This window comes from Carcharhinus amblyrhynchos, chromosome 6 (genome assembly GCF_965287045.1).
Source record: "Carcharhinus amblyrhynchos chromosome 6, sCarAmb.v2.hapA, whole genome shotgun sequence".
In the NCBI taxonomy this organism is placed as follows: Eukaryota; Metazoa; Chordata; class Chondrichthyes; order Carcharhiniformes; family Carcharhinidae; genus Carcharhinus; species Carcharhinus amblyrhynchos.
In genome coordinates this window covers 102,428,197-102,443,717 of record NC_137329.1, presented here as the reverse complement: position 1 = coordinate 102,443,717, position 15,521 = coordinate 102,428,197, and the positions used below count along the sequence as shown (strand labels likewise).

Genomic DNA, 15,521 nt, shown 5'->3' with positions numbered 1-15,521 from the left:
TCTCCAAAAAATTAAATAGCTAAAACAGAAAAAAAAATTCATCAACTCTGTGGATTTTCACAATTAAAAATGTCTTCTTTTTTGTGGAAGTTAGTGTAATCCTCGGGTAGTTAAGTATGACTTCCCAGTGCAACAAAGTTGAACATGCCTGAATCGGCTGCTGCTGTTAAGATGGACTGCCCAGGATTGATCCTGGGACAGCCAGGAAATCCATTAGTCAAGAGAGCCATGGTCTGACCAGTATGTGCTCTTATATTAAAAAAAGCAAGTATGTACAAGCAATTTGACCACAAATATCCCAGCTATGTCGGTGGCGGTGTATGGGCACATTTCCAGCAATCTCAAGGGAAGGGCTCAATCAATGTTGAGTGCAGTGAGACAACTAACATGAACTAACAGGCGCTTGATACAATGCTGCTGTCTTTATTATTTTAGTTCATTTTAAAACTTTTATTCCTTTCCCCTGTGAGTGGCGTAGCTTTAATTCACGAAACCTGACCTCGACAGAAGGCCCTAAAGTCCTGGCAGCAAATTCCACTATCCACAACACGGAGTGGAGAGAAAATGATCTCACTGTGGATTGACCACTCCCACATTTCAAGATGGCATTGGAGTGTGGCGACTCTTTGTTAGCTATGTATGTATGGTATGATTTGTACCGATTGCATGCAAAACAATACTTTTCACTGTATCTCTGTACATGAGACAATAATAGATCAAATCAAAACAAAATAATCATCAGTATCTCACAGGGAAAAAGTTTTAGTTAAGACATTAGGTTGGATTTTAATGGACCCCCAGTTCCTCACTCCCCATACCTACATCACCCCGACCCTGCCACTGTCATCCTCCCCCTCCACAAAACCCCTAATCTCCCACCAACCAAGATGTTGGTCTGGAGCCTGCCCATCAAAAAACTGGCCGTCCCGCAACCAATTTACTTGGGCAGGGAATTAACTGGCTGAGGGTAGGACTGTAAGAAGTCTCACAAAACCACGTTAAGGTCCCACAGATTTATTTGGTAGCACAAGCCTCAAGCTTTCGAAGCGCTGCCCCTTCACACTTGGTGAAGGGGTGGTGCTCCAAAAGCTTGCGGCTTGTGCTACCAAATAAACCTGTTGGACTTTAACCTGGTGTTGTGAGACTTCTTATTGTGCTTATCCCAGTCCAACACCAGCACCTCCACATCACTGAGGGTAGGACTGCCATTGCCTCCTAGGAAGGAAGTCCCCGGCTTAGACAGCTGCCCGTTAATCCAATTGGTCAGCACCTCTGCAGATCCCAACAGCAACCAGGTTCCAGCAGTGAACATAAGAACATAAGAAATAGGAGCAGGAGTAGGCCATCCAGCCCTTCGAGCCTGCCCCGCCATTCAATAAGATCATGGCTGATCTGTCGTGTCTCAGTTCCACATTCCCGCCCTCTCCCCATAACCCTTAATCCCCTCGCTTATTAAAAACCCATCAACCCGCGTCTTAAAAATATTTAGCGAGGTAGCCTCCACCACTTCAACGGGCAGAGAATTCCAGAGATTCACCACCCTTTGAGTGAAGAAGTTCCTCCTCAACTCCGTTCTAAACCGCACCCCCCCTTTATCTTGAGGCTGTGCCGCCTAGTCCTACTGTCTTTTTTGAGCGGGAAGAGTCTCTCCACCTCTATCCTATCCATCCCATTCATCATCTTAAACGTCTCAATGAGATCTCCCCTCATTCTTCTAAACTCTAACGAGTACAAGCCTAGTTTATTCAGCCTCTCCTCATAGCTCAACCCCCTCAACTCCGGTATCAGCCTAGTAAACCTCCTCTGCACTCCCTCCAAGGCCAAAATATCCTTGCGTAAGTGCGGTGACCAAAACTGCACACAGTACTCCAGCTGCGGTCTCACCAATGCCCTATACAGCTGCAGCAAGACCTCCCTACTTTTATATTCAATCCCCCTCGCTATGAAGGCCAGCATCCCATTCGCCTTCCTGACCACCTGCTGCACCTGCAGGCTGGGTTTTTGCGACTCATGCACAAGGACCCCGAGGTCCCTCTGCACCGTCGCCTGCTGCAGTTTTTCGCCCCGTAAGTAATAGTCCTTCCTACCATTATTCCTACCAAAGTGGACCACCTCGCACTTGCCAACATTAAATTCCATTTGCCATTTCCTGGCCCATTCGCCCAGCCTATTGGGAATAAAGCCGAACCCCACAGAGGAGGACGTTACTGAGGTTGGACTGACAGTAAATCTGTTGTATTGGCAGAACGTGGCTGACAGGCCTCAGTGAGAGGGGAGGTGGGTGGCTGAGGGAAGTGGGGTGTCACTTTGAGAGGCTCAGGGATGGGTTAAACAGGGGATTAGGCTTTAGAGAAATGCTGTCGGTCATACATGGAAAAAGAGGCACATTCCCACCGTTTGCCCAACTCCAGCCCATCCAGTAAAAGCTATACTGGTCTAGCAGCTTGGCGCACGCCCACGCCTCCACCATCACAGGTAAAACAGCAGCTATGGGACATGGCACTGAAACGGCCATTAATTGGCCATTTAAAGGCTTCAATAGGCCCAAAGCTGCCAGACTATCCAACACCTCCACTTCCCACCAATCCTTTCCCTATCCCAGTAAAATGGGTAACAGATCGGGACAGGCAGAAAGGCCACATGCTACAGTTTACGCGGCCTCCTGCCTTCAAACATCAGCAGGGAAAGGCAATATCCAGCCCGTCGTTTTTGCAACACACTTGTCTTAATGTTTCACCAATAATTCATATGTAACAGCAATTCTGCACCAAAATGTGATTGAGGTTTTTACAGCACCTGTACATGTTCAGAGCCAGGTTTGAAATAAACAATAAGACTGGTCATGTCTGAAGCCAACCCCAGACTAGCGCTGAAATTCCACCAGTCACTGTCAACACTGTATAAATTCTACAATAAAAAGACTTTGCTGCAGGATTTCCTCAGGGTGGTGTATACATTCCAGCCAGCTTAACTTAATTGATGACCTTCCCTCCATCATAAGGTCGGAAGTGGGGATGTAAGGTCGAATCCTGGAACATCCTCCCTAACAGCATTGTGGGCGTACTTACACCAAATGGACCTCAGTGGTTCAAAAAGGCAATTCATCACTTTCTCAAGCGCAATAAGCACTGGCCTCACATTCCATGATTGAATGTAGTAAAAACTGTACCGAAATGCTACTGATTAGTAATTCACATGGGCACATAATGAAAGCAGTGTGTGAAGAAGCCTGTTTCAAATCACTAAGTTAAGAATAGGTTGTATTTATTAATAATCCTCATTCACTCCACACAGCATGTTCCAACTGACTGGGTGAACTCTGCTCTTACCTTATTTCTGCAGCACCGTAAAATCACACAAAAAACTGATGAAGTTCTCTTAAATTGCTATTTAGTCAACTCTGTTTCCAATGGAAACGGGTTCTGCATCTAAAGACTCTCCTTGGAACTCTCCTTATTCCTGGCATCCCCCTGATGAATTGATGCTATACACTCTTTGCAGCTTCAGTGCCCTTTTATAATGGGTGCCCAAAATGGCACACAATAACCCAAATGTGGCCTTGCCAATCTTTTGTAAAAATGCAATCACTTTTTGGCTCTTGTACTCCATGTTCACATTTGTGAGCAACAACTTGCGATCATACTTTATAAACCTTTAACATAGAAATAGGTGCCAAGGAACTCACTCCACAGAGGAATAATGAGAAAAACAAAACAAAACACTGTGACCTTTGTAGACCTTTATCTGCTTTCAAAAAATTGTATATTTCAACTATGGGCTGTACTTATGGGGCGGACACAGTAAGAAGTCTCACAACACCAGGTTAAAGTCCAACCAATTTATTTGATCGTAAACTCACAAGCTTTCAGGGTTTGCTCCTTCGTCAGGTAAATGGGGCAGCACAGTGGTTAGCACTGCTGCCTCACAGCTCCAGGGGCCCGGGTTCAATTCCAGCTTCAGGTCACTGTCTATGTGGTGTTTGCACATTCTCCCCATGTCTGCATGGGTTTCCTCCAGATGCTCTGGTTTCCTCCCACAGTCCAAAGATGTGCGGGTTAGGTTGTTTGGCCTGCTAATTAATTCTAGTGTCAGGGGGATTAGCAGGGTGAATATGAGGGGTTACGGGAATAGGGCCTGGGTGGGATTGTGGTTGTGCAGACGCGATGGGCTGAGTGGCCTGCTTATGTACTGCAGGGATTCTACGAATTTTCATGTGCAGCAGCACCTAGGTTTGGGAATGGCAGGGGATAGGGAGGCACGCAGGTTGAGTGTGTGTTTAAAACCAGGGAAATTGACAGTGTGTCAGGAAGCCAGCTCCAACCCCTTATGTGTGAGGAGCTCTCTCAAGAGAGACAGGTTATCATGTTCAAGTTGTTAATTGCTCAGTTACACAAGTATTAACAAGGTTTTTACAATTTAATTGTGCGCTCACAGTTTTGCCTGACATTGTGGACTGTTGTCAATGAAAACAGAACAAGAGCACTGTGCCATCTGAGGAGGCTAAAGACATGACTGGGAACTGTACCGATGGGTACTAAAACTTCACCACTGCTTTCTTGCAGATCACGTGCAAGACTTTGGTCAAAGTGCTTGCGATCAGAGGTTACTTTACACACTTCGGGGATTGGCAGGTCTGATCTCCACTTTGCCTACTACTCAGAATTAAAGCTCCACTGGGGAGAGCGGATGGATAGAGATGTGCTGCTCGCAGGAAGCCAGAACCGGCAGGAAGGGTGTGCAGGCTGAAGATAAGCTTCTTAAACATTTTGATACTCGTGTCCCAGGAGGATCACAGTCTCCAGTTAGACATTTGCCTGACATTTGAAACCTTTACCTGTTGCCAACTGGACCTGGCTAACAGTGGCTGTAAAGGTCACCATCACGTTTTGGCCTCAGCATTCTATCGTGGCTCTGCTGGAGACATGCAGGATCTCACAGCTGGCAGCCTACGTATGCATGACTGACACCTTGTTTGCTAGGGTCAGCAACTATGTCAACCAATGATGCCATCAGAATGAGTTGGCATTCATATTTCCAGCTCTAGCTTGTTTCCCACAATCTAAAATGGGCATCATTAGAAAAGGGCAAGAATAAAGAATACTTACATGGCTTAAAAATAAACCTGAAACTGAACAATCTAACATTGTGCAACATACCTCTATGCACTTACAAATCTATATTCCTTCTCTTCACAACACCTGTAAGTTTCTGCTGAATTAGAGGCAGGCTGCTCAGATCCCGGTTCCAGTTGCCGAGATGCTCTTGGCCAGCATCCTCTGGATTTTGGAGCTGAGGGCCCTGCCAAAGACTGCTCCACCTACAACTGTGCAGGACCCAACCTTGGTCACCACAATACAGACAGCATGTGGGACACCGACTGATCTAAAGGGGAGTGGCAGTGGGTAAAAAGTCAAAACACTTTGCATCGAATTCCCGTTATCCATGTCCCCTTTCACCATTATCGTTCTCATGGCCCAGTCACACCTACCTCAAAGCAATAAGATCTAGAACACTTTGCAGCAGATCAGTTGGATGATGAATGGTAAAGTCTAGGGCATATTGTATCCTATTTAAGGTGGGATTCAGAGTGTGCCAGCCGCTGGTGAGACCCTGCATGCATCAGTTCGATTTCAGCGTATGATGCTCCTGGTGCAGCCCACTCTTTCAATGGATAAATACACCACGACAAAGGTCATGGCCATCATGTAACTTCTACTTGAGACAGAATCTTCCAACCTCTCTATAAGTATGCACAGGGACACTGCAATACCGAGCAGTACTTCACACATTCTTCACTACTGCTCCAGAAACATCCTTTTCCTTGATGGAGCCCAAGGTACAGAATCTGCGTCCAGCAGAGCAGAACTTGGACAGACCTGTGGCCTCCCATGCAGACTTTATGTGACCTATTCTTGCTTATTTGTGACATACAAGGCATCAGATTAGAACCCCGCCATCTGCCTTACTGAACCCTCCGAAGTGTGAGTATCTGAGTGGCTGCATGGTGTGCATCAGTCCCATAATGGTGTAGCTTCAGAGTGAGTGACTTCCTCTGAGGAGTCCTTCTATGGGAGGCTTGAAAGCCCTGAGGAACACTAAAGACATGAATTGGAAATGTCAAAGTGAGAACGTTTCAAGTAATCATTGTGGGCATGATCATATTTCACTTGCGGCGGACATCAAGTCAATATGAGTGAGTGCTGTGGCTGGAGGCCCCCATTCAGCCCAATCCATTCATGTCATTGTTTATGCTCCACTGCAACCTTCCCACATCTTTCCTCATCTAACTTTATCATTGTAAGCCTCTATTCCCTTCTCCCTCATATGCTTTTCTAGCTTCCCCTTAAATATATCGATACTATTCATTTCAATCAGTTCCTGTGGCAGTGAGTTCCATATTCTCACCATTCTAAGGGTAAAGTTGTTTCTTCTGAATTACCCCACTGCAGTTCTTGAGTGCCTTAGATTAATGGCTTCTAGTCATGCTCTTCCCCACCAAGAAAACATTCTCTCTATCTCCATTCTGTCAAAAAAAACCCTCATAACCTTATGGACCTCTGTTCGGTCATGCCTCAGCGTTCTTTCTTCAAGAGCAATGAGACCGAGCCTGTCAATCCTTTCACAATATGCACTGGCACTTCAGGCATCAATATAGGAAATCTTCTCTGCACCCTCTTCAGTCTCTCTATATCCTTCTTATAAAAAGGCAACTACATGCAATACTCTAAGAGTTGTTTAACCAAATTTCACCACAATTTGAGCATAAACTTCAGTACTTTCAAATCCACACCTCTAGTTTGGACAGGGATCTTGTAGCACAGTACATAGCTTCCATGCTTCTGAGCTAGACGCTCCAGGTTCGAGACCAATTCTAGAGCTTGATAGCCATGGAAGGTGCATTATTAGTGCAGCCAACCATATTGATTATCAACCTGCAAATCCTTCCAATACACTTATGGCAAATGGTAAGAGAAAGAGATTCCTGGTTAGTCATGCTTGAGGTGAAGTAATGCCCCTCAAGATATGGGCTAACAACTTGTTCACGATTGAAAAAACAAACTGCAAAAACATGTATGTAGTTCACAGAATCCCTACAGTGCAGAAGGCGGCCATTTGGCCCATTGAATCTGCATCAATCACAATCCCACCCAGGCCCTATGTTCACAACCCCCATGTGTTTATCCGAGCTAGTCCCCCTGACACTAGGAGAAAATTTAGTACAGCCACACCTAACTTGCGTATCTTCGGACTTTGGGATGAAACCGGAGTACCCACAGGAAACCCACGCAAACACGGACAGAACGTGCAGACTCTGCACAGGCAATGACCCAAACAGGGAATCAAACCCAGGTCGCTGGCGGTGTGAGGCAGCAGTGCTAACCTCTGTGCTACCGAGCCGCCCAAGGTTGGTTAACTAAGATTTTCCCTTTTGAAATCCATGCTGATTATTCATTATACTTTTAACTTCTCAATTTTTTAACAGACAGAATCAGTTGGTTAGACGGCTCGAGTAACAGTGGTTCTTGGGGAATAAATCCTTGTCTTGTCATATATTATCCGGAGTTCAGAAGAATGAGAGGCAATCTCACTGAAACCTACAAAATTCGGAAGGGCTTGGCAGGGTGAATACTGATATTGCTTGACCAGCTGAAACAATCTAGGACTCAGGGGCACAATGCCCGGATAAAGGGACAATCACTCAGGACTGAGATGAGGCGAAATTACTTCATTCAAAAAGTTATGATGAATCTTTGGAATTCTCTACATCAGACAGTTGTGGATGCTACATCGTTGAATACATTTTAGACTGGGATAGACAGATTTATGGTCACTCAGGGAATTAAAGAATATGAGGAGCAAGCAGGAAATGGAGTTGAAGCCCAAGATCAGCTATAATCACATTTAATGGTAGAGCAGGCTGCGTGGTCTATTCCTGCTCCTATTTATGGTGTTGTTGTGTTTTTCATCTATGGAGTCTCACTGGTGTTTAGTTTGTTGTCTCAGTTTAGTGGAATATATTTTTCCTGCACTGTGCTGAATACTATTTTAAATGTTTCCCATTGACGTTCTATATTGTTGTTTATTGTTGCCCATTTTATTTTTCCAAGTTCTATTTTCAGCCCCATCATACTTAACAGTATGTTCTTCTCTATCACCATCTTAAAGCATACAACATTATGGATACTATTGCTGAGGTGTTCCCCTACTTTTACTTCTCTTATGTACTTTGGTTCATTTCCTATTTCTAGATCCAATAGAGAATCTCCCTTGTTGGGGTTTTTATACCTGGGTTAGAAAGCAAGTTGGGCATTGTAAGAACTCTATTCCCTTATCCAGTTAAATTAATACTCGAGTACAGTGTAGTTGAAATCCCTCATGATTATTATTCTATGTTATTAATTTCAATTTCTTAATTTGCCTGCATAATTTTCCCTCCACTTCCTTTCTACTATTCAAAACTAACATGATTTGCCTTTATTAAATCCATGCTGACTTGTATCCATACATGTATGGGCTTCTAAATGTTTACTAAATTTACATTAAATTATCGATTCTGTGGGTGGAGTTTTCTGGTCCCACTACAAAATACCCACCCCAAGTCAGCAGACCAATGGCTGGTCCATCAAGCTTTCCATCCCTCCCATGACGATTCCTGTCACAGGAAGGGCCAGAAAATGTTGGCCTCAGAGCTTCTCCACAATTGGCATTAAATCAACTGGTCTTTTGTTAACCCGTTAATCTCTCTCTTCCTTCTTGAATAAAGATGTGTGACCTAGTCTCCCTGGCATAATTTACAAATTTAAAAGATTTTTAAAAATAGCGACCTTTGTTATCTCCACATTGATTTCTTTCAGCAGTCAGAACCCAGTGACACATCCAACAAGTCCCATTCGCCCACCACCTTTTTGCTCCTATTCATCTGTCCTCTCCAAGCCATAGGCTGCAAATCAGTGACTACAATCATTGAAATATTGTTTGTCAACTATACTGCATGATATCAAAAATAAGTCTATCTTTGTCATTGGTTTGAATAGGGATGTCATTTTTGGCTCCTTTCCCTTTCTTTCTGAATATTTTTCTACCCATCCCATATTATCTTTCACCCTGGCACAAGAACATAAGAACTAGGAGCAGGAGTAGGCCATCTGGCCCTTCAAGCCTGCTCCACCATTCAATAAGATCATGGCTGATCTTTTCGTGGACTCACCTCAACTTATCTGCCCACTCACCACAACAAGTGAGCAATAACATGTGAAACTCCACAGTTTTGCTCAGAGCCTCAATGCCCACCTCGCACTGCTCCAACACCATGTATTTATTTTAAGTCAGGTGATTCCGCGAACCGAGAGCCCCCGTACCAGGATGTTTAGGCAACAAATAATTGAATTTCTGGATACTCTGACCCCAATTCTATATCTAATCCATGTGGCTTAGTGTTCAAACCGCCCCTTTTCCGAGGGAAATAAAATTAGTCACTGAATGAACTAGTCACCGAAGACCTCTCATTGAAATGATTTTTTTTTGTTTAAATTATGTGTAGGCAAGTTCTTGGCAATGAAAATACTCCTGCTTGGCTTTCCTCCTTCTCCTCACACAATGGCTGCTACATTAGGAGAAGGAGGAAAGCCTGACCGCAAGTTAATTCCTGAAGGGGAGAAGTGGTATCCTTACGATTGTAAAACCACAAATTATATGTGAGTCATCATTTCCATGAATCTGAAAACTGGCCAGAAGATTCTGCTTGTAAATGAATAAACATGGTCACTAAGTCCAAACAGGGCTAAGTTTCCGTTATTAAATGCACATATCAACTGAGAAACTGTGGTATAATGATGTTCGATTTTATTCAAAATGCTCGGCTTATTTGAAGTAATAAGGAGCACAATTTTCTGTGAACCACTGAAGGTATTTAATTTCCAGGTGTACCAACTCACGATGCCACTGAGTGCCTGTAAAAGATTCACAAAGTTGCCTCAATCTTTCTGAAAGAAAGAGGTACAGAATGGAAACAAGTCGGGGGAAAAAAGGAAGGCAGTGGACTGCTTTCAAATAACTAAAAGAAGAGGTCAACTTCTCACAACCTTGTTGGGACCAGTTCAAGAACAGCACTGACGAAGATATTCGAAAAAGGACAAAGAAAGCTACACTGATATAGAGCTTAATCAACATTGTATTCAAATGATTTTCTGCTTCTATTTCAATATGATGTGCAGCTTTCTTTAAAGAGAGACAGCAAACAGAATAAAGATATGCAGTAAAATGGTAAACTATACGCCCATATTAGCCGTCAGTGCAAATGGCGACATGGGCGCAAAATCTCATTAGAATTGGAAAATGAGATTCTCTCCGGCAATATTTTTTTTCTGATTTTCCCCATCCCCTCCTGTGGTGTAATGTCATTTCAGTATATTTTTAAAATGTTATTATAACTAGAGGGCTATCAGACATATATTCCCTCCATACCAACATGACATGACATCAGCAAGGTTTACCTTTGCTTTTTAAAAACATGAAACAATCAAGGAGCCGCGTGGGTGGCACTACCAGGGTGTCGCTGCCAAGGGGTCAGTGCCAGGGACAGGACATCTGGGGAGCTTCAGTGGAGGGGAATGGGTGTTTGTGGGTGGGGGGGGCAGTAGTTGTCAGGTACTTGTAAGGGATGGGCGTTCCTCTTATTTATGGAGGTGGGAGGGGGAAGTTTCCTGGTGTGTGGTGATTGGGAGGGAGGGGGTAGTGGGCTGGGCTGGGGTTCTCCATATCTGTGGTTGGTGTGGGTGGTGTAATTTCTTTAGCATAAATCGGGGCACCCTTTAAGAACGGCTCTTTCAGGCCTCACCCCACCACTGTGATGGTGAAGACCAAATCTCCTGATTTTTTTGTGAGCATCACTGCCTCACAACGCCAGGGACCCGGGTTCGATTCCCGGCTTGGGTCACTGTCTGTGTGGAGTTTGCACATTCTGTGTCAGTGTGGGTTTCCTCTGGGTGCTCCAGTTTCTTCCCACAGTCCAAAAGACATAAACTCACTCCAGGACAGCAGCTAGTCAACTCATTCTCCAATTGCTCTTCAAGAGTGTTTGGCATTCAGTCAGCTCAGTACCTTCCACACAAAAGAAGAACTCACTAACAAAAAAGGAGCAGCAGCAAACCCCACTCCCCATCCATCTATGGTGTAGCTGGTTACCACTTATTTGCACAATGCTGAGGGCATAGACTGCTGCTACAATGATCAATAGAGAAAGATTAGCAAGGTAACCAATGTTTTCTAGATGTCCTGTCACGTCGCTTTCCCCAAAGCAGCATCTCACTAGTCCTTGAACACTTCAAGTTTCTGTCTCAGAGTACCATTCCAGGATCAAAATTAGTCTTTGCTTGAAAAAATGCTTCCCAATGTCAGGCCAGCATTTCCTTTTTACAAGATTGTCCCAGTGTCCTGCTATTGTGTGGTAATCAAAAATAGTGTTTGGATTCAGCCTGTCCTATTCTATTATTTTGTATTCCTCTGTAAAAGATCTCCTCTCATGCTAATGTTCTCTGCAACACTTCACACAAAGTGAATGTTTCTTTTGCATCATAGGTGACACGGTGGTTAGCGAAGTCTGCACGTTCTCCCCATGTCTGTGTGGATTTACTCCAGGTGCTCCGGTTTCGTCCCACAGTCCAAAAGATGTGGGGGTTAGGTGAATTGGGAATACCAAAATTGCCCCTTTGTGTCAGGGACTAGCTAGGGTAAATACATGGGGTTATGGGGATAAGGGCTGGGTAGGATTGTGGTCAGTGCAATCTCAATGAGCTGAATGGCCTCCTTCTGCATTGCAGGATTCAAGGATCTATGATCTCCATGACCAGAACCGAATGAATTCAAGATATAACCTGATCAGTGCACCAGACAGCCTCAGGGTGGAACTTTCCCATCCTGCCTGCCATTGGAATCGTAGTGGACGGGACACAGACCCTGCAAAGGTCCACTGACCTTGGGGTGGGCGCGGCCGGAAAAATTCCATCCTTAGACTTTTATTCTATTGTTCTGTCAGGATAATCCAGCCTGTATTTCCTTTGTTAATAGACAGCACCCGTTAAATTTAGAATTTTTCCAATATTTCTCCTTGCCAGTTCAATATGATTCACTCCCATAGCAAACTAATGCAGATGTCGGAATCTGAAAGAAAAATGCTGGAAAATCTCAGCAGATCTGACAGCATGTGTGGAGAGAGAACAGCTAATGATTAAACTCTGGATGACTCTTTGTCTGAGCTCAAAGAGGCTGCTGAGCGTGTGAAATTCTCTACCCATTAGGCTGTGGAGGCCAACTCACTGAATGTACTTAAGAAAGAAATAGATTTCTAGATGCTGAAGGTGTCAACAGATATGGGGAGCAAGTAGGAGAGAATCAGTCATGATAACACTGAATGGTGGAGCTGCCTCAATGGGTCGAATGCCTTACTCCTGTGCCTATTTTCCATATTTTTTGTCTCCAAGTGAGTTTAAAATTTAAAATATTTAAAGTATTCATAATATTTAAAATACTAAATAATTAAAAATACATATTCAATACTGACTAGACTAAGCCCTTCTCTGCAGAAAATAAACTTTTACAATACCACCTACTGGTAGCTGCTTTTACAAATGGTATTCAACACGGTCTGAAGACCACATTATCACAATGAATAACAGGATTTATAAATTCTTCCAAACATAATCCAGATAACAACTGTACATGCAGCAGAGTTTGTTTAAGAAATAAACACGGGCAAGGCCAACGATGGAATATAAAAACACGGACAAATATTTTAATTTTGACATGCCAGGGTGTCCACAATTCAACACAGATTGGCAAGGGCAGGGTGACGGGTAAAAGGGCTAGGATACAAGTGACAGAAGTTTGAATGAGCCAATAATGGTCATGGAGAGTGGAGGATAAGACTGTGAGAGAGCAATGGAGTTCAAAGATGACAAAAGAATAGACAAGGGTTTCAGAAGCACACAGGCTAAGGCAAGCAATATTATGGAGATGGAAACAGGCAGTCTTTGTGACATACGGAGAGCGTATAGCGATTGAACTCTACCTCAGAGTTGAATACGTTCAAGCTGAGGAAGTGACTGGGGGACTTGGGGAGATGGAATCTACGGTGGGGAGACAGAGTTTATGGCGGGGCACCAACCACGATGACTAGTCTTTCCAACCTTTAACTGGTGAAAGCTGGATATTGGACAAGCAGCCGAACAACACAAAGTAGCATCTAATTAACACAAGTGGAGGCATGAGGTCATTGTGGTGAGTCATCCGTGGTTGCCAGCCAGCTTTTACAAACTGAAAGCAAACAAGGAACAGCTTAGTCTGGAATCAACTGGACTTTTGGACCTATAAAAAAACTAAATTGAGTTACTTCCTCTACCCCACCTCATAATCAGGTAAAAGACTTTTAAATATAGTTATATTTAAAGGAACATACCGTTCTCGGAAAAAAATTACCTGCCTCCATAGATTCCATATTCAGTGCTAGGGAATGAATTGAAAAAAAACTTCAAAGATAATGGACAGAATACTCTCATTTTGAAACTAAGTGCCGTGGCGGGGGCAGGAACATGAAGTGTTTCCCACTGTGATGATCAACAAAGAAACACGCCAAATTCTCCAGCCGTCATCTCATTAATTACACACCCAAAGTTTCACATCATATTCAGTGGCGAGGCCTGGATGGTGTGAAACCTGCAGACCTGTCCAGGCGCCACACTGAGAAGGTGTCCAACATCACTGACCAACCGCTGAAGAAAGAAGGTGCACCTTCTGAAAATTAAGTTGGATCTGCGGGAGCACTCTGAGACCAGAAGGTGAATCTCTTAAGAGGGAAGTTGGATTTCCTGGAACATTCTGAGGTTGGAAGATGGACACCTAACCTCGAAGACCCACCTGCAGATTTTGCCCCCACCCACACCTGTGGTGTTCTAGGGTTGCAGGAGGTCTTCATCCTGAACTTTGGAGGGAGCCCAGATGAGTTCCGACATTTGCACGCCACATTGCTCCTAAGGCGTTTTCCCACCGGCATTGCAGAGAATCTGGAATGGGGCGGCTGAGTCTTCATCTGCATCTCATTAATGGGATGCTAATAAGATTCACACCAGCCTCTGGAGGGTTTTCTGACCTGCCAAGGTGGGCACCAGCAAAATATACCACTGTAAATTCACAGTGGCACGAAACCGATTTCTGGGCCTTCCGTCATATTCTCCCACCGGGTCCACCATTGGTCATGCCAGTGGGGGCTTGGAAGGATTCTCTGTATTATCAGGCACTGTACATAGTTAAAGTGGCTAAAACATCTCCAGAATTCAATGAGTTGAACGGCTAAAACATTTTTAACTATTGGACTGAATGAAATCTGTTAGTTTGCCATGACCTCCCTTACAAAAGTAAAGCATACTGCTGCTGAAACATTGGAAACCCAGAGTTTCGCAAAACACACAAGTGGCAACAATTACTGACCAGATCCATGAAAACCAAAAATCAGAGAGTTCTTAGTAAAACAAAGATGCATTCAATGCATAATATAAGTATACACACATAGTCACACACACATAACAAATATATAGACAGCAACATAGATCACATGATAAGTAGAGGTTTATGTTTTACATTACAAAGTAATGTAAAACATGCCATACGAACTAATGGCTTCACTCCAATGCAAAGCAAGATATGTCACTACTTCTCACCCTCCAGTGATAGAGGAACTTTGAGTCACCAGGAATTTCTCATGTCAGAATCAATAAACATCAATAGACCCATGCAAAATTTAATGTTGACATACTTGAAACAAGCATTTTAAAATGGTCCAAAATCCTGCCATGAGCAAAGATTAAAATGAAGAACAGAAGAGAAAAGCAAGCACCAGCCCTACCATAACCGCCACAGAAAATTCCAATAACGTAGTCCACCTCAGCTAATTTTAACTCACATTCTTGAATTCCACCACTCGGAAGCCGTTAGTTTGTTATTATCTCTTGATGTGCTGCCTCAGTGGAGTTTGCAAGCTGGTGAATTTGTGAGCCAATTTAGGCATCTGTTTTGGAACTGATTGTTCTTCAACTTGCAAACTCTAAATTGATGCTTACATAGAAACAAGGCTGGGTAGTTCAGCTCCTCACAATATCACCATAATTTCAGTGAACATTGGAAAATCTGTACTTCAATTCTATTCATCCACATTTGTTTCTATCCCTTGATGGCCTTACCCATCAAAATTCGATCAGTTTCATCTCACCCAAAACCCACAATCCTTTGTGAGAGAAAGTTTCCAATTTCCATTACACTTTATACAAAAAGGTACTTCCTGGTGTCACACATAAATGGCTTGTCTGTAATTTTAAGATTTTGTACACTCTCATTCTAGATTTCCCCACCAAAGAAAATGATTTTTTTTCTCTGTTTTCTATCCTATCCAATCCGGTATAATTAATCCCACACAAAATCTTTGAATGCCTCATCCTTCAGCATATATCGCCAATCCTTAGCATCAACCAAAC

General features: G+C 43.6%; 1 protein-coding gene across 6 annotated transcripts in view; it reads right to left on the bottom strand.

Annotated features, from left to right (window-relative positions):
• Positions 1-15,521, bottom strand: part of LOC145344172 (suppressor of tumorigenicity 7 protein homolog) — a 169,883-nt gene that overhangs the window by 148,493 nt on the left and 5,869 nt on the right. The gene's annotated exons all lie outside the window — the stretch shown is intronic.